Source organism: Procambarus clarkii, chromosome 20, assembly GCF_040958095.1.
Source record: "Procambarus clarkii isolate CNS0578487 chromosome 20, FALCON_Pclarkii_2.0, whole genome shotgun sequence".
Lineage (NCBI taxonomy): Eukaryota > Metazoa > Arthropoda > Malacostraca > Decapoda > Cambaridae > Procambarus > Procambarus clarkii.
The window spans coordinates 44,600,843-44,622,251 of record NC_091169.1 but is presented as its reverse complement, the minus strand read 5'-3'; positions in this window follow the sequence as shown (position 1 = coordinate 44,622,251).

Below are 21,409 nucleotides of genomic sequence, written 5' to 3'. Positions count from 1 at the left end.
ATCCGTTCAAAGTGTTCGAAGAACGCCTCAGCTTCTTGTGGTTCGAACGTAGGTAAGTCACGTTCCCTTACCTTGAGGTCATCCCGCCGTGCAGGTAGTGAGGGCAGACCACGTTCAACGCGACGCAATTCGACTTCTTTCTTTGCTTTTATCTCCTCCAGTCGCAGTTGTCTCTCTCCTTCTTCTCGCTGCAGCCGAGCTTCTCGCTCCTCTCGCTGCAGCTGCAGCCGTGCTTCTCGCTCACCTCGCTGCAGCTCAGCTGCACGTTCCTCTCGCTGCAGTTCAGCCGCACGTTCCTCTCGCTGCAGCTCAGCCGCACGTTCCTCTCGCTGCAGCTCAGCCGCACGTTCCTCTCGCTGCATTTGCGCTTCTCTCTCCTCTCGTCGCAGCTGGGCTTCCAGTTGCATCTTCATTATTTCCAGTTGCAGGCTCCTCTTACTACAGCTGGACCTTCCACTGCTCCCATGTTCACTGTGAATTCTCTCCACACTGGTAGGCGCTTGGGGTGGCCCTAGTCGGGACGGTTCACCTTGCGACGGCTCTCCTCGGGACGGCTCCTCTTGAGATGGCTCCTCTCCCGTCGCTTCCTCTCGAGCTGTGAGCTGTGCCATGATCTCTATCCTTCGCTCCGCTACCTTAGTCGTCCTCAACCTGATCCCAAAGTGGTTTGCCACTTGTTGGAGCTGGGCCTTGGTACACTCCTCCAAAATTCTCTCGTCCCTTGTGTCAATAAATTTCTTTACTTTGTCTTCCTCCATCTCTATATCAACAAGCATACACGACAGCACAGACAAGTTAGTAGGCACTAATTTCACCGTTTCAGTCCCTTAGCTGGTTGAGTAACAGTACCACCGAATTCACTGGCCACACTGTATTAGTACCCTGGCAACACTCGTCTTGAAATTTGGTCCACACTGTAGCTTGATCCACGCTTCCTGGCGAGGTTCCCAGTTCTTGGCTACTGGGGTTCGAATCCTGGCGAGGTCGCCAGTTCTCTTGTCACGTGGGGGTGGGCGGTCCGGGGCTCTGCTAACACTCGGCTGCTAGGGGCTCAAAGGGCCCAAATACTCAGCCCCTCCGACTCCCTGGATTCACCGGAGTCTCCTTGGTCACACAAGATAGGACCAACAATGCCCACCTCCGCAGGTCTTTGCTTCCACCACAAAGGGGTGCCACTGATTCACCCTGGAAGCCCTTCAGTCAACCACGGGGAAACTGCTGTTAACAGTTCCGGCCTAGACCCGTGGGGGAGTGAAGGAAGACTCAGGCTTACCTATAACCATAACCTCCCTGAGTCTTGCCTGCCAGACAAAAAAGGTTGCAGGAACTCCTTTCCCGCCTGTCTTCTCTATCTTCCTCTTAGCAAGGTCGCCAGCTGGGTTATTATATCTGCACCCCAGCAATGCAGTTCAGTGGGTGTATCATATATCGTTTGTAGCCAGAAATGTATGCTCATAGAGAAATATCACAAATGGAGGCACACTCAAACACAGTAATAAAATGTGTGGATTTACTGACGCAAATTACATGAACACACACACACAATCACAAGTAATACATGAATATGGAATATGGATAATGAGTCTGGAGATCGTCAGCCTCTTCTTCCACGACCTCCAACTCTCCTTCAACTGGGCAGGAAGACAGGAGTCTCACACTCTCACAGGAGGGCCTCTTGACCACGTCGGCACCTCTTCTTCACTGTCCTGCCATCCATACACACTGTCCTCTCTGACAGTCCTGGACACAAGCTGCTTTGCAGCCTATTCTACTATTAAAGTAATAAAGTCTTGCTGCCACATACACGAGTAAATATTGTGGCCTAACTAGCCTACTCATACAAGGGGTAATGGGAGGGAAAAATGATCTACCTTACACTCCTGGCTCACGACGCCTGTCCCTCGATGGTGTGAGGTTCCCACGCTTCCTTGGGTCGATCCTCGACGATCCAGGGCGTTCCACAGGTCCTCAGGTGTCGTGAAGCCTTCGCGTCGTCGCCGTTCCAATCCCTGAGATTCAGCTGCCCCAATCCTGGCTCATCGATGGGCGCTGAGCTAATCACTATCTTTCCCCACACTCGCCTCTCCCACAGGGCGTCGCTCCTTGTCCTAGGCACGGTGTCGTCCTTCCAAGATTCTCAGTGGATGTGACCCCAGTCACAGCTAGCTTGCTCGCCCACCTTCCAGACCTCAACGTCCAGCCAGCGGCGCCGCCCAGCGTCGTCGCCGACTATTTTCCAAGTTTGGGCACTTCTCTGCTCACTGAACTTGGTTCCTCTTTTGCTTCCCAGAAGCGCAGGGTCTCCAATAACGGTGGTAGGCTGCGCAGGCCAGCTCAATCCACTGAACAAGGCTTGCAGAGCCTCCAATCTTTGAGAGCAGACCGAGGCGCGTCCTGTCGCTTCCACGGTCAGTACAACTCTGACGTTGGCGCCGCCCGGGGCACTCGGTGACGTCATGGCGGGCCCTGATTTGTCGCCCGCGACCTACGTCGGCCAATCCGCGATCGGCTTGTCTCCCTTCCAAAAGGTCATATCCGCCGTAGGGGATACTGTTTCATTTTATAACAGGGCGCCAATTTTCCTTTATTTACAACTTATAATATAACCTCCTTCCATTAAATGGCAGCCGGTCTGGTCGCCACATATATCATTAGACTCCCTGAACCTCAGAGAATCAGTAGGGAGAGCTGATATGACTCTTTAAGCCGGCAAACGAAAGAAATAGGAGAGGGCACCGTAACAATATATATATATATATTTATATATATATATATATATATTTATATATATATATATATATTTATATATATATATATATATATATATATTTATATATATATATATATATATATTTATATATATATATATATATATATATATATATATTTATATATATATATATATATATATATATATATTTATATATATATATATATATATATATATATATATATATATATATATATATATATATATATATATATATATATATATATATATATGTCGTACCTAGTAGCCAGAACGCACTTTTCGGCCTACTATGCAAGGCCCGATTTGCCTAATAAGCCAAGTTTTCATGAATTAATATATTTTCTCTAATTTTTTTCTTATGAAATGATAAAGCAACCCATTTCATTACGTATGAGGTAAAAAAAATGTTATTGGAGTTAAAATTAACGTAGATATATGACCGAACCTAACCAACCCTACCTAACCTAACCTAACCTATCTTTATAGGTTAGGTTAGGTTTGGTAGCCGTAAAAGTTAGGTTAGGTTAGGTTAGGTAGGTTAGGTAGTCGAAAAACAATTAATTCATGAAAACTTGGCTTATTAGGCAAATCGGGCCTTGCATAGTAGGCATAGAAGTGCGTTCTGGCTACTAGGTACGACATATATATATATATATATATATATATATATATATATATATATATATATATATATATATATATATATATTTATGTATATATATATATATATATATATATATATATATATATATATATATATATATATATATATATATATATATATATATATTTATATATATATATATATATTTATATATATATATGACTGAAAACTCCACACCCCAGAAGTGACTCGAACCCGGGACAGCCAGGAGCAACAATGCAACTGGTGTACAAGATACTTTAACCACTCGACCATCCGTGACCGTACAAAAGACGTTGTTAGCCGAGGCTATTTCACCGTCCCGACGGCACTTGGTGACAATCTTAGTCATAGTTATTTCATCAAATCACTTCACTTTGTGGAGCCTCGTGAGCAACACAAATGCAAACAAGCTTCAATGGATAAATATGATTCCAGGATTGTTGTATTATCTACTAGCTTGCTCCTAGTGCAATGACTTTGCCTACTAGAGTGTCTTTGGGCACCAGCTTGTTGACGGCACGTCATTCTTCTTGAGAGCGTTGTGGTGGTCATACCAATATAAGCAGAGCGAGGGTGACATCCGTCACTGGGGCGTGTAAACTGGTACACCACGTTTCCTTTTTTGGAGAGTGTTGTATTGTTTATTGGGGCTGTTGTTAAGTATTAAATCAGCTGTCCTTTTGTTTTGTAGCAAATAATGAATTGCAGTCTTTGGTCTGGGGGCTCTCTTACTCCATTTGAAATTATATTTATAACTATTTTTTCTTCTGTTTTATACTGTGAGCTCATAGTGGATGTGTAATAGAGTTGTGTGGGAGGGTTTGTGGGCTGTTGCGGCTCCTGTTTGTTCTCTGTTATATCATTTTTCTAAATATCTTTTGATATGGGTGTAGACTTCTCTGTTCGTCTACCAGTTGCTTGTTAATACTTGAAGGCTTCTGTCCTGTTCCTTGTGGAACTGTTCTTGAGTATTTGAACAGTCTTAGTCTTGGTCTGGTTGGGTAAGACTTCTTGGAGAGTGTCTGGTTGGCTAAGACCTCTTGGAGGGTGTCTGGTTGGCTAAGACTTCTTGGAGGGTGTCTTGTTGACTAAGACTTCTTGGAGGGTGTCTGGTTAGCTAAGACCTCTTGGAGGGTGTCTGGTTGGCTAAGACCTCTTGGAGGGTGTCTGGTTGGCTAAGACCTCTTGGAGGGTGTCTGGTTGGCTAAGACCTCTTGGAGAGTGTCTGGTTGGCTAAGACCTCTTGGAGGGTGTCTGGTTGACTAAGACCTCTTGGAGGGTGTCTGGTTGACTAAGACCTCTTGGAGGGTGTCTGGTTGACTAAGACCTCTTGGAGAGTGTCTGTTTGACTAAGACCTCTTGGAGGGTGTCTGGTTGACTAAGACCTCTTGGAGGGTGTCTGGTTGACTAAGACCTCTTGGAGGGTGACTGGTTGACTAAGACCTCTTGGAGGGTGTCTGGTTGACTAAGACCTCTTGGAGAGTGTCTGGTTGACTAAGACCTCTTGGAGGGTGTCTGGTTGACTAAGACCTCTTGGAGAGTGTCTGGTTGACTAAGACCTCTTGGAGGGTGACTGGTTGACTAAGATCTCTTGGAGGGTGTCTGGTTGACTAAGATCTCTTGGAGAGTGTCTGGTTGACTAAGACTTCTTGGAGGGTGTCTTGTTGACTAAGACCTCTTGGAGGGTGACTGGTTGACTAAGACCTCTTGGAGGGTGTCTGGTTGACTAAAGCACTTTAGAGAGAACTTGTGGATTAAGACTCCAATCCCCCAACTTTACCTCCCAACAGAAACGAATCCCCAATCCCAACCCAGCCCCCCAATTAACCCTTCTCTCCCAAATCCATCTCCCCCCAGCCCCACCCGTTCCACTTCATCCCCAGCTCTCCCTAACACCCCCCCCCCCCCCCAGCAGCAGCGCCGCCCCCCTCTCTTCAGCCATGCTTGAAGTTGGTGGTGGAGGCGCGCCCTCATCCATCATCCCAAGGAAGTCTCCAGTGATCCCAAGATTACCCGGGAAGATGTACTTGCCCCGGGGATTCTCAGGTCACTTAATGAGTCTTGAGGCTCTTGGGTAAGTCTCAAGAGACTTCAGAGACTTCTCGCGAGACCTTGTGGAGTCTTCTGGCGAGCTTACAAGAGCCTCTTATAGGGGGGTTTCCGAAGCCTCGACGATTCCTTTAAGATAGATTTCAAGAGACGTTGGCTCACTTAAGGACTTAAAATTACCTTCTGTTTCTTTTATTTTGGACGTACTAAGTCCTTTCTGGCCTGGGTTTTGAACGTACTAAGACCTTTCTGGGCTGGGTTTTGGACGTACTAACACCTTTCTGGCCTGGGTTTTGGACGTACTAACACCTTTCTGGCCTGGGTTTTAGACGTACTCAGACCTTTCTGGCGCGTTTTTTTTTTTTGGTGGGGGGGGGGGGGGGGGTCTAAAGCATGAGGGTTTATATCAAGCGTGATGCGATAAGATGGGTGCGTCTTGGTAAGTTTCCCCTCTCCACCCTCTCCTTCCCTCTCCCTCATCACTCTCCCCTCTCTTCCTCCTCCTCTCTATCTCTCTTCCTCTCGCTCACCCTCACCTTTTCTGCTCTCTCTCTCTCTTTCTCTCTCTCTCTCTCCCTCTCTCTCTCTCTCTCTCTCTCTCTCTCTCTCTCTCTCTCTCTCTCTCTCTCTCTCTCTCTCTCTCTCTCTCTCTCTCTCTCTCTCTCTCTCTCTATATATATATATATATATTATGTTTATAATATTAGAGAAAGAGAGAGGGAGAGTGGGGGGGGGGGGCGGCACCTCTAGTTGCGTTTATAGGGACCCTCGACCTCGAAGAAGACGATATACAGCATCCGGGAGAGCCTTGTGGGGGCACCCGCGTACACTCACATATTGACTTCTACCACCACTATATTGTGCATTTTGTCATTTTATTTTATTTACAATGTCATTACACAAAAAGGGTTACAACATTGGGTTACATGCAAGGTACAAGGCTACTTGTCACAGGTTGTATTTATGTTACGAAATTCTATATTTCAATTTTTTTTTTATGTTTGCCCAACATAGAACTTATTACAGGCTTTACAAGGTATTTTGTAAATGACACAATTATCACTATGTGTTTCTTACTAATTGTTTACCAACAGTATTTTCGTAATTAAACTATACATGTATATCAAAAGTTTCAAGACATTGACAATATTTTAGAACCCAGAAAAATATGGTAAACATAATACATTTTTTGGGGGCGAATTTTCTTACTGTATATATTATTATAATATGAACGACGTGCTTTGCTATGGCAAATTTCCAAAAAACTCAGTGGATAACAAAGCTGTACAGGGGTCTCTTCTCTCCACCCTTCCCCCCCCCATCCCCACTCTTCACCCCCATCACCCCCCAACACCACCTCATTTTCTCATTCATCCCTTCCCCCGTCCTCCCTTCCCCCGTCCTCCCTTTCCCTATGGTTCCCCTCTCCTCTATTTTCTCAGAAAATATATAATTACGTCAACAAAAAACTCTATGGTAATCACACCAAATATTTCACTTTTTAGGAAAATTTTATAGGGGCTATAAATTCTAATAATTCTTAAAGCATTTAACTTAGGCCCACCCCAACCAGCCTATTATCGTCCTGTACCCCAGACCATTCATCCTGCAATGTTGGGTGAGTCTATCTCGAAGCATATGGGCCTCCAACTCTGGACAGACAGACACACACACATTCTCTCATATAGTATATATGATTGAATAAATATAAATATTACATATATCAATATAAAGTAAAATATTACATAAATAAATATAAAGTTATAAATTCTACTCTAACATTCGATTTTAAGTCAAATTCTGTTTGTAGCATTATATTAAAAAAGAGACTAGTGCCTGGCGCATCATATTTGTTATTCATGTCATCTCATTATGTAAACATTAAAGTGCACACAACGCCAAGCATGTTTCCTCCCATTATAGAACTTATCAGATGTGGCGGCGTCATTATTACAGCTATTGATTTAGGCCTCTATGTCAAGTGTTCTTAGTGGCTCTTGTTTTAATATTGTCTCAACCTTCAGAATATGAGACTGAGGGAAACGTTAGAAAACCGATTGGCCCATAACGGGCATCTCCTGTTTATACCCACCTAGTCTGATGGATATATATATGTCCAGTCTACGCTGGAAATAATGGAGTGCTTCCACTACTGTTATGTTTCCTGGTGATCTGTTTTAAACCCTTACTCTTCTGTTTTCCTGGGACGTGAGGTTTAGCTCACGTAGCCTTTCCTCGTAGCTCATACCTCTCAGTTCTGGGACTAGTCTGGTGGCATTCCTCTGAATCTTCTCTAACTTTGTCTCGTGTTTAACTAGGTATGGACTCCAGGCTGGAGCTGCATATTCCGGAATTGGTCTGACATAAGTGGTATACAGGGGCCTGAACGATTCCTTACACACGTTTCTAAAGGCAGTTCTTATGTTGTCCAACCTAGCATATGTCGCTGATGATATCCTTTTGATGTGGGCCTCTGGGGACAGGTTCGGTGTGATATCAATCCCCAGATCTTTCTCTCTATTTGACTTTTGCAGGATTTCACCTCCCAGATGGTACCTTGTGTTCACCCTTCTGCTCCCTTCGCCCTAATTTCATTACTTTACACTTTCCTGGGTTGAACTTTAGAAGCCATTTTCTAGACCATTCCTCCAGTTTGTCCAGGTCGTCCTGTAGTCTATGTCTATCTTCATTTGGCTTGATTCTTCTCATAATTTTTGCATCATCAGCAAACATTGAGTCTATACCCTCCGGAAGATCGTTTACATATATTAGAAACAGGATGGGTCCAAGTACAGAGCCCTGTGGGACTCCGCTGGTGACATCTCGCCACTCTGATGTCTCTCCCCTCACAGTTACTCGCTGTTTCCTGTTGCTTAAGTACTCCCTTATCCACTGGAGCACCTTCCCCTTTACTCCTGCCTATTGCTCCAACTTTTGTAACAGCCTTTTATGGGGCTGTCAAAGGCTTTGACAGCCTTATGGTGTCAAAGGCTTTCATACAGTCCAAGAAAATGCAGTCTGCCCACCCTTCTCTTTTTTGCCTATTTTTTGTTGCTTGGTCATAGAATTATATTAAGCCTATGGAACACGATTTATCATCTCTGAACCCATGTTGGTGGTGTGTTACAAAGCTTTTTCTCTCCAGATGCTCTACGAGCCTTTTCCTCACGATTTTCTCCATCCCCTTGTATGGTATACAAGTTAGGGAAACTGGCCTGTAGTTCAGTGCCTCTTGCATGTCACCCTTTTTGTATATTGGGACTACATTAGCTGTCTTCCAGCTTTTTGGTAGGTCTCCTGTTTCCAGTGATCATAGTGAGTGGTACAGTCACCATAGAGACTGGCACACTTAGTTCTTCTGCACCTTCTTTTAGTATCCACGGTGAAATTCTGTTAGGCCCAACAGCCTTTGTCACATTCAGATATAACAGATTTCTTTTGACTTCATCACTGGTGAGGTCAAATTCCTCCAAGGTTGCTTGGTTTGCCTCCTCCTCATTTAGTACAGGGGCTTCTCCTTGTTCTATTGTGAAAACCTCCTGGAATCTCTTGTTGAGTTCTTCACACACCTCCTTGTCATTCTCTGTGTATCTGTTCTCCCCTTTTCTCAGCTTCATCACTTGTTCCTTCACTGCTGTTTTCCTCCTGATGTGGCTGTGGAGCAGCTTTGGTTGGGTCTTGGCTTCACTCGCGATGTCATTTTCATACTGTCTCTCTGCTTCTCTCCTCACTCTGAGGTACTCATTTCTGGCCCTCTGGTATCTCTCACTGCTCTCTGGTGTTCTGTTATTCCTGGAGTTTCTCCATGTTCTTTTACTCAATTGCTTCGCTACCTTACATTCTTGATTGAACCATGGATTCTTCTGTTGGTTTTCATTTTTCTCCCTTTGGGCGTGTATAAACCTGTCTGCAGCTTCCTGACATATCTGGGTGACGTAGTCCATCATAGCCTGTACAGTTTTTTCTCTGACGCACACAGTGTGTGTGTGTGTGTGTGTGTATGTGTGTGTATGTGTGTGTGTGTGTGTATGTGTGTGTATGTGTGTGTGTGTGTGTGTGTGTGTGCGTGTGTCTGTGTGTGTAAATTGAAACCCAATGATACTTGCTGGGGACAGATCTCCCCAAGCACGCCGAATGAACCAAATGTATAAACATATATATCAAATAACATTTTTCTGTAGCATTTACCCAAACAAAAGTTATTGTTCACCTGTGGTATCATTCGCTATAATAATAACCGCAGTGTATTCCACACTTTCCAACACCCCCATTGAGGGCCAGTGAGACCAGACAATATATAGCCACGCGGCTCCCTAACAAACACTAGAATATAACTGCAACGAACCACCAGGTTTGGCGAAGATTGCAAGTTGCCCAACTTGCAACGAACTGAAGGTTTGTGATTTTTGATAGAGACAAGACAAACAGGGACAAGACAAACAGGAACAAGCCAAACAGGGACAAGGCAAACAGGGACACGACAAACAGGGACAAGACAAACAAGAACAAGACAAACAGTGACCAGAGAAACAGATACAAGACAAACAGGGACAAGACAAACAGGGACAAGACAAACAGGTACAAGACAAACAGGGTCAAGACAAACAGGGTCAAGACAAACAGGAACAAGACAAACAGTGACAAGAGAAACAGATACAAGACAAACAGGGACAAGACAAACAGGGACAAGACAAACAGGAACAAGACAAATAGGGTCAAGACAAACAGGAACAAGACAAACAGGAACAAGACAAACAGTGACAAGAGAAACAGATACAAGACAAACAGGGACAAGACAAACAGGGACAAGACAAACAGGTACAAGACAAACTGGGACAAGACAAACAGGACAAGACAAACAGGACAAAACAAACAGGGACAAGACAAACAGGGGCAAGACAGAGACAAGACAAACAGGAACAAGACAAACAGGACAAGACAAACAGGGACAAGACAAACAGGGACAAGACAAACAGGGACAAGACAGGGACAAGACAGGGACAAAACAAACAGGGACAAGACAAACAGGACAAGACAAACAAGGACAAGACAAACAGGGACAAGACAGGGACAAGACAAACAGGAACAAGACAAACAGGAACAAGACAAACAGGAACAAGACAAACAGGAACAAGACAAACAGAGACAAGACAAACAGAGACAAGACAAACAGGGACAAGACAAACAAGGACAAGACAAACAGGGACAAGACAAACAGGTACAAGACAAACTGGGACAAGACAAACAGGACAAGACAAACAGGACAAAACAAACAGGGACAAGACAAACAGGGGCAAGACAGAGACAAGACAAACAGGAACAAGACAAACAGGACAAGACAAACAGGGACAAGACAAACAGGGACAAGACAAACAGGGACAAGACAGGGACAAGACAGGGACAAAACAAACAGGGACAAGACAAACAGGACAAGACAAACAAGGACAAGACAAACAGGGACAAGACAGGGACAAGACAAACAGGAACAAGACAAACAGGAACAAGACAAACAGGAACAAGACAAACAGGAACAAGACAAACAGAGACAAGACAAACAGAGACAAGACAAACAGGGACAAGACAAACAAGGACAAGACAAACAAATACAAGACAAACAGTAACAAGACAAACAGGGACAAGACAAACAGGGACAAGACAAACAGGGACAAGAAAAACAGGGACAAGACAAACAGGACAAGACAAACAGTAACAAGACAAACAGGGACAAGACAAACAGGGACAAGACAAACAGGACAAGACAGAGACAAGACAAACAGGGACAAGACAAACAGGGACAAGACAAACAGGAACAAGACAGAGACAAGACAAACAGGAAGAAGACAAACAGAGACAAGACAAACAGAGACAAGACAAACAGAGACAAGACAAACAGAGACAAGACAAACAGGGACAAGACAAGCAGGAACAAGACAAACAGAGACAAGACAAACAGAGACAAGACAAACAGGGACAAGACAAACAAATACAAGACAAACAAGGACAAGACAAACAGTAACAAGACAAACAGGGACAAGACAAACAGTAACAAGACAAACAGGGACAAGACAAACAGGAATAAGACAAACAGGGACAAGACAAACAAGGACAAGACAAACAGGACAAGACAAACAGGACAAGACAAACAGGGACAAGACAAACAGGGACAAGACAAACAGAGACAAGACAGAGACAAGACAAACAGAGACAAGACAAACAGGGACAAGACAAACAGGAACAAGACAAACAGGGACAAGACAATCAGAGACAAGACAAACAGGAACAAGACAAACAGGGACATGACAAACAGGGACAAGACAGAGACAAGACAAACAGGAACAAGACAAACAGGACAAGACAAACAGGGACAAGACAAACAGGAACAAGACAAACAGGGAGAAGACAAACAGGAACAAGACAAACAGGACAAGACAAACAAGGACAAGACAAACAGGGACAAGACAAACAGGAACAAGACAAACAGGGACAAGACAAACATGAACAAGACAAACAGGGACAAGACAAACAGGGACAAGACAAACAGGGACAAGACAATCAGGACAAGACAAACAGGACAAGACAAACAGGACAATACAAACAGGGACAAGACAAACAGGAACAAGACAAACAGGACAAGACAAACAGGACAATACAAACAGGACAAGACAAACAGGGACAAGACAAACAGGACAAGACAAACAGGGACAAGACAAACAGGAACAAGACAAACAGGAACAAGACAAACAGGACAAGACAAACAAGACCAGACAAACAGGACAAGACAAACAGAGACAAGACAAACAGGGACAAGACAAACAGGAACAAGACAAACAGGGACAAGACAAACAGGACAAGACAAACAGGAACAAGACAAACAGGGACAAGACAAACAGGGACAAGACAAACAGGGACAAGACAAACAGGGACAAGACAAACAGGACAAGACAAACAGAAACAAGACAAACAGGGACAAGACAAACAGGGACAAGACAAACAGGGATAAGACAAACAGGGACAAGACAAACATGGACAAGACAAACAGGACAAGACAAACAGGAACAAGACAAACAGGGACAAGACAAACAGGAACAAGACAAACAGGAACAAGACAAACAGGACAAGACAAACAGGACAAAACAAACAGGAACAAGACAAACTAATGCAAGATAAACAGGGACAAGACAAACAAGGACAAGACAAACAGGACAAGACAAACAGGGACAAGACAAACAGGGACAAGACAAACAGGGACAAGACAAACAGGGACAAGACAAACAGAGACAAGACAAACAGGAACAAGACAAACAGGAACAAGACAAACAAATACAAGATAAACAGGGACAAGACAAACAAATACAAGACAAACAAGGACAAGACAAACAGGAACAAGACAAACAGGACAAGACAAACAGGACAAGACAAACAGGACAAGACAAACAGGAACAAGACAAACAGGAACAAGACAAACAGGACAAGACAAACAGGACAAGACAAACAGGACAAGACAAACAGGACAAGACAAACAGGACAAGACAAACAGGGACAAGAAAAACAGGACAAGACAGAGACAAGACAAACAGACAAGACAAACTGGACAAGACAAACAGTAACAAGACAGAGACAAGACAAACAGAGACAAGACAAACAGAGACAAGACAGAGACAAGACAAACAGAGACAAGACAAACAGAGACAAGACAAACAGGGACAAGACAAACAGAGACAAGACAAACAGACAAGACAAACAGAGACAAGACAAACAGGACAAGACAAACAGAGAAAAGACAAACAGACAAGACAAACAGGGACAAGACAAACAAGACAAGACAAACAGGACAAGACAAACAGGACAAGACAAACAGGGGCAAGACAAACAGGAACAAGACAAACAGAGACAAGACAAACAAATACAAGATAAACAGGGACAAGACAAACAAGGACAAGACAAACAGAAACAAGACAAACAAATACAAGATAAACAGGGACAAGACAAACAAGGACAAGACAAACAGGACAAGACAAACAGGGACAAGACAAACAGGGACAAGACAAACAGGACAAGACAAACAGGACAAGACAAACAGGACAAGACAAACAGGGACAAGACAAACAGGGACAAGACAAACAGGACAAGACAAACAGGACAAGACAAACAGGAACAAGACAAACAGGGACATACAAGACAGAGACAAGACAAACAGGAACAAGACAAACAGGACAAGACAAACAGGGACAAGACAAACAGGAACAAGACAAACAGGGAGAAGACAAACAGGAACAAGACAAACAGGACAAGACAAACAAGGACAAGAAAAACAGGGACAAGACAAACAGGAACAAGACAAACAGGGACAAGACAAACATGAACAAGACAAACAGGGACAAGACAAACAGGGACAAGACAAACAGGGACAAGACAATCAGGACAAGACAAACAGGACAAGACAAACAGGACAATACAAACAGGGACAAGACAAACAGGAACAAGACAAACAGGACAAGACAAACAAGGACAAGACAAACAGGGACAAGACAAACAGGGACAAGACAAACATGAACAAGACAAACAGGGACAAGACAAACAGGACAATACAAACAGGGACAAGACAAACAGGAACAAGACAAACAGGACAAGACAAACAAGGACAAGACAAACAGGGACAAGACAAACAGGAACAAGACAAACAGGGACAAGACAAACATGAACAAGACAAACAGGGACAAGACAAACAGGGACAAGACAAACAGGGACAAGACAATCAGGACAAGACAAACAGGACAAGACAAACAGGACAATACAAACAGGGACAAGACAAACAGGAACAAGACAAACAGGACAAGACAAACAGGACAATACAAACAGGACAAGACAAACAGGGACAAGACAAACAGGACAAGACAAACAGGGACAAGACAAACATGAACAAGACAAACAGGAACAAGATAAACAGGACAAGACAAACAAGACAAGACAAACAGGACAAGACAAACAGAGACAAGACAAACAGGGACAAGACAAACAGGAACAAGACAAACAGGGACAAGACAAACAGGACAAAACAAACAGGAACAAGACAAACAGGGACAAGACAAACAGGGACAAGACAAACAGGGACAAGACAAACAGGACAAGACAAACAGGAACAAGACAAACAGGGACAAGACAAACAGGGACAAGACAAACAGGGATAAGACAAACAGGGACAAGACAAACATGGACAAGACAAACAGGACAAGACAAACAGGAACAAGACAAACAGGGACAAGACAAACAGGAACAAGACAAACAGGAACAAGACAAACAGGACAAGACAAACAGGACAAGACAAACAGGAACAAGACAAACTAATGCAAGATAAACAGGGACAAGACAAACAAGGACAAGACAAACAGGACAAGACAAACAGGGACAAGACAAACAGGGACAAGACAAACAGGGACAAGACAAACAGGGACAAGACAAACAGGGACAAGACAAACAGGGACAAGACAAACAGAGACAAGACAAACAGGAACAAGACAAACAGGAACAAGACAAACAAATACAAGATAAACAGGGACAAGACAAACAAATACAAGACAAACAAGGACAAGACAAACAGGAACAAGACAAACAGGACAAGACAAACAGGACAAGACAAACAGGACAAGACAAACAGGAACAAGACAAACAGGAACAAGACAAACAGGACAAGACAAACAGGACAAGACAAACAGGACAAGACAAACAGGGACAAGAAAAACAGGACAAGACAGAGACAAGACAAACAGACAAGACAAACAGGACAAGACAAACAGTAACAAGACAAACAGAGACAAGACAAACAGAGACAAGACAAACAGAGACAAGACAGAGACAAGACAAACAGAGACAAGCCAAACAGGGACAAGACAAACAGAGACAAGACAAACAGACAAGACAAACAGAGACAAGACAAACAGGACAAGAGAAACAGAGAAAAGACAAACAGACAAGACAAACAGGGACAAGACAAACAAGACAAGACAAACAGGACAAGACAAACAGGACAAGACAAACAGGGGCAAGACAAACAGAAACAAGACAAACAGAGACAAGACAAACAAATACAAGATAAACAGGGACAAGACAAACAAGGACAAGACAAACAGAAACAAGACAAACAAATACAAGATAAACAGGGACAAGACAAACAAGGACAAGACAAACAGGACAAGACAAACAGGGACAAGACAAACAGGGACAAGACAAACAGGACAAGACAAACAGGACAAGACAAACAGGACAAGACAAACAGGGACAAGACAAACAGGGACAAGACAAACAGGACAAGACAAACAGGACAAGACAAACAGGAACAAGACAAACAGGGACATGACAAACAGGGACAAGACAGAGACAAGACAAACAGGAACAAGACAAACAGGACAAGACAAACAGGGACAAGACAAACAGGAACAAGACAAACAGGGAGAAGACAAACAGGAACAAGACAAACAGGACAAGACAAACAAGGACAAGACAAACAGGGACAAGACAAACAGGAACAAGACAAACAGGGACAAGACAAACACGAACAAGACAAACAGGGACAAGACAAACAGGGACAAGACAAACAGGGACAAGACAATCAGGACAAGACAAACAGGACAAGACAAACAGGACAATACAAACAGGGACAAGACAAACAGGAACAAGACAAACATGACAAGACAAACAGGACCATACAAACAGGACAAGACAAACAGGGACAAGACAAACAGGACAAGACAAACAGGGACAAGACAAACAGGAACAAGACAAACAGGAAAAAGACAAACAGGACAAGACAAACAAGACAAGACAAACAAGACAAGACAAACAGAGACAAGACAAACAGGGACAAGACAAACAGGAACAATACAAACAGGGACAAGACAAACAGGACAAGACAAACAGGAACAAGACAAACAGGGACAAGACAAACAGGGACAAGACAAACAGGGATAAGACAAACAGGGACAAGACAAACATGGACAAGACAAACAGGACAAGACAAACAGGAACAAGACAAACAGGGACAAGACAAACAGGAACAAGACAAACAGGAACAAGACAAACAGGACAAGACAAACAGGACAAGACAAACAGGAACAAGACAAACTAATGCAAGATAAACAGGGACAAGACAAACAAGGACAAGACAAACAGGACAAGACAAACAGGGACAAGACAAACAGGGACAAGACAAACAGGGACAAGACAAACAGGGACAAGACAAACAGAGACAAGACAAACAGGAACAAGACAAACAGGAACAAGACAAACAAATACAAGATGAACAGGGACAAGACAAACAAATACAAGACAAACAAGGACAAGACAAACAGGAACAAGACAAACAGGACAAGACAAACAGGACAAGACAAACAGGAACAAGACAAACAGGAACAAGACAAACAGGACAAGACAAACAGGACAAGACAAACAGGACAAGACAAACAGGACAAGACAAACAGGACAAGACAAACAGGGACAAGAAAAACAGGACAAGACAGAGACAAGACAAACAGACAAGACAAACAGGACAAGACAAACAGTAACAAGACAAACAGAGACAAGACAAACAGAGACAAGACAAACAGAGACAAGACAGAGACAAGACAAACAGAGACAAGACAAACAGGGACAAGACAAACAGAGACAAGACAAACAGACAAGACAAACAGAGACAAGACAAACAGGACAAGACAAACAGAGAAAAGACAAACAGACAAGACAAACAGGGACAAGACAAACAAGACAAGACAAACAGGACAAGACAAACAGGACAAGACAAACAGGGGCAAGACAAACAGGAACAAGACAAACAGAGACAAGACAAACAAATACAAGATAAACAGGGACAAGACAAACAAGGACAAGACAAACAGAAACAAGACAAACAAATACAAGATAAACAGGGACAAGACAAACAAGGACAAGACAAACAGGACAAGACAAACAGGGACAAGACAAACAGGGACAAGACAAACAGGACAAGACAAACAGGACAAGACAAACAGGACAAGACAAACAGGGACAAGACAAACAGGGACAAGACAAACAGAAACAAGACAAACAAATACAAGATAAACAGGGACAAGACAAACAAGGACAAGACAAACAGGACAAGACAAACAGGGACAAGACAAACAGGACAAGACAAACAAATACAAGACAAACAAGGACAAGACAAACAGAAACAAGACAAACAAATACAAGATAAACAGGGACAAGACAAACAAGGACAAGACAAACAGGACAAGACAAACAGGGACAAGACAAACAGGACAAGACAAACAGGGACAAGACAAACAGGACAATACAAACAGGGACAAGACAAACAGAGACAAGACAAACAGACAAGACAAACAGGACAAGACAGAGACAAGACAAACAGACAAGACAAACAGAGACAAGACAAACAGGACAAGACAGAGACAAGACAAACAGACAAGACAAACAGGACAAGACAAACAGAGACAAGACAAACAGACAAGACAAACAGGACAAGACAAACAGGAACAAGACAAACAGGGACAAGACAAACAGAGACAAGACAAACAGAGACAAGACAAACAGAGACAAGACAAACAGAGACAAGACAAACAGGGACAAGCCAAACAGGGACAAGACAAACAGGAACAAGACAAACAGGGACAAGACAAACAGGGACAAGACAAACAGGACAAGACAAACAGAGACAAGACAAACAGACAAGACAAACAGGGACAAGACACACAGGAACAAGACAAACAGGAACAAGACAAACAGGACAAGACAGAGATAAGACAAACAGAGACAAGACAAACAGACAAGACAAACAGGGACAAGACACACAGGAACAAGACAAACAGGACAAGACAAACAGAGACAAGACAAACAGGGACAAGACAAACAGGAACAAGACAAACAGGACAAGACAGAGACAAGACAAACAGAGACAAGACAAACAGACAAGACAAACAGGGACAAGACACACAGGAACAAGACAAACAGGGACAAGACAAACAGGGATAAGACAAACAGGGACAAGACAAACATGGACAAGACAAACAGGACAAGACAAACAGGAACAAGACAAACAGGGACAAGACAAACAGGAACAAGACAAACAGGAACAAGACAAACAGGACAAGACAAACAGGACAAGACAAACAGGAACAAGACAAACTAATGCAAGATAAACAGGGACAAGACAAACAAGGACAAGACAAACAGGACAAGACAAACAGGGACAAGACAAACAGGGACAAGACGAACAGGGACAAGACAAACAGGGACAAGACAAACAGAGACAAGACAAACAGGAACAAGACAAACAGGAACAAGACAAACAAATACAAGATGAACAGGGACAAGACAAACAAATACAAGACAAACAAGGACAAGACAAACAGGAACAAGACAAACAGGACAAGACAAACAGGACAAGACAAACAGGAACAAGACAAACAGGAACAAGACAAACAGGACAAGACAAACAGGACAAGACAAACAGGACAAGACAAACAGGACAAGACAAACAGGACAAGACAAACAGGGACAAGAAAAACAGGACAAGACAGAGACAAGACAAACAGACAAGACAAACAGGACAAGACAAACAGTAACAAGACAAACAGAGACAAGACAAACAGAGACAAGACAAACAGAGACAAGACAGAGACAAGACAAACAGAGACAAGACAAACAGGGACAAGACAAACAGAGACAAGACAAACAGACAAGACAAACAGAGACAAGACAAACAGGACAAGACAAACAGAGAAAAGACAAACAGACAAGACAAACAGGGACAAGACAAACAAGACAAGACAAACAGGACAAGACAAACAGGACAAGACAAACAGGGGCAAGACAAACAGGAACAAGACAAACAGAGACAAGACAAACAAATACAAGATAAACAGGGACAAGACAAACAAGGACAAGACAAACAGAAACAAGACAAACAAATACAAGATAAACAGGGACAAGACAAACAAGGACAAGACAAACAGGACAAGACAAACAGGGACAAGACAAACAGGGACAAGACAAACAGGACAAGACAAACAGGACAAGACAAACAGGACAAGACAAACAGGGACAAGACAAACAGGGACAAGACAAACAGAAACAAGACAAACAAATACAAGATAAACAGGGACAAGACAAACAAGGACAAGACAAACAGGACAAGACAAACAGGGACAAGACAAACAGGACAAGACAAACAAATACAAGACAAACAAGGACAAGACAAACAGAAACAAGACAAACAAATACAATATAAACAGGGACAAGACAAACAAGGACAAGACAAACAGGACAAGACAAACAGGGACAAGACAAACAGGACAAGACAAACAGGGACAAGACAAACAGGACAATACAAACAGGGACAAGACAAACAGAGACAAGACAAACAGACAAGACAAACAGGACAAGACAGAGACAAGACAAACAGACAAGACAAACAGAGACAAGACAAACAGGACAAGACAGAGACAAGACAAACAGACAAGACAAACAGGACAAGACAAACAGAGACAAGACAAACAGACAAGACAAACAGGACAAGACAAACAGGAACAAGACAAACAGGGACAAGACAAACAGAGACAAGACAAACAGAGACAAGACAAACAGAGACAAGACAAACAGAGACAAGACAAACAGGGACAAGCCAAACAGGGACAAGACAAACAGGAACAAGACAAACAGGGACAAGACAAACAGGGACAAGACAAACAGGACAAGACAAACAGAGACAAGACAAACAGACAAGACAAACAGCGACAAGACACACAGGAACAAGACAAACAGGAACAAGACAAACAGGACAAGACAGAGATAAGACAAACAGAGACAAGACAAACAGACAAGACAAACAGGGACAAGACACACAGGAACAAGACAAACAGGACAAGACAAACAGAGACAAGACAAACAGGGACAAGACAAACAGGAACAAGACAAACAGGACAAGACAGAGACAAGACAAACAGAGACAAGACAAACAGACAAGACAAACAGGGACAAGACACACAGGAACAAGACAAACAGAGACAAGACAAACAGAGACAAGACAAACAGACAAGACAAACAGACAAGACAAACAGGAACAAGACAAACAGAGACAAGACAAACAGAGACAAGACAAACAGACAAGACAAACAGACAAGACAAACAGACAAGACAAACAGGACAAGACAAACAGGAACAAGACAAACAGAGACAAGACAAACAGGGACAAGACAAACAGGAACAAGACAAACAGATACAAGACAAACAGGGACAAGACAAACAGGAACAAGACAAACAGGAACAAGACAAACAGGAACAAGACAAACAGGAACAAGACAAACAGGAACAAGACAAACAGATACAAGACAAACAGATACATGACAAACAGGAACAAGACAAACAAGATAAGACAAACAAGGTACCAGAGGCTGAACCACAAGGTTGCCTATAAGTCCAGTGAGGAATTTTGGTCTTAACATCTATATTATCAATTAATTAATTATGATCCTAATTTTCCCTAAAGAGCTTTCAGCATGACAACAGTTAAACGTCTAATTACCCAACCTATTCATATGAAATGGTCAGAAAGTAATGGAGTTTCGAACCTTAATGAGAAACTCTTCAGTTCCCTTCTCAATGAACTCCTCAAATGCCCCTTTTCATTTATTTGTCTTAAGAATCTACGCAAACTATTTAATTCAGGATGATTCCTGTGCCTTTTCTCTCTCCTGGAGACGTCAATAGATCTACTTTACGGAGACCCTTGTTATATCTGTATTTTCTTTACAAGTATTGAGTTACGAGTAGTTGAGATTACATGTATCTCAAGGCGCCTGATGGCTGAGTTGACAGCACTCGGGATTCGTAGTCCTAAGGTTCTGGGTTCGATCCCCGGTGGAGGCGGAAACAAATGAGCAGAGTTTCTTTCACCCTCATGGCCCTATCACCTAGCA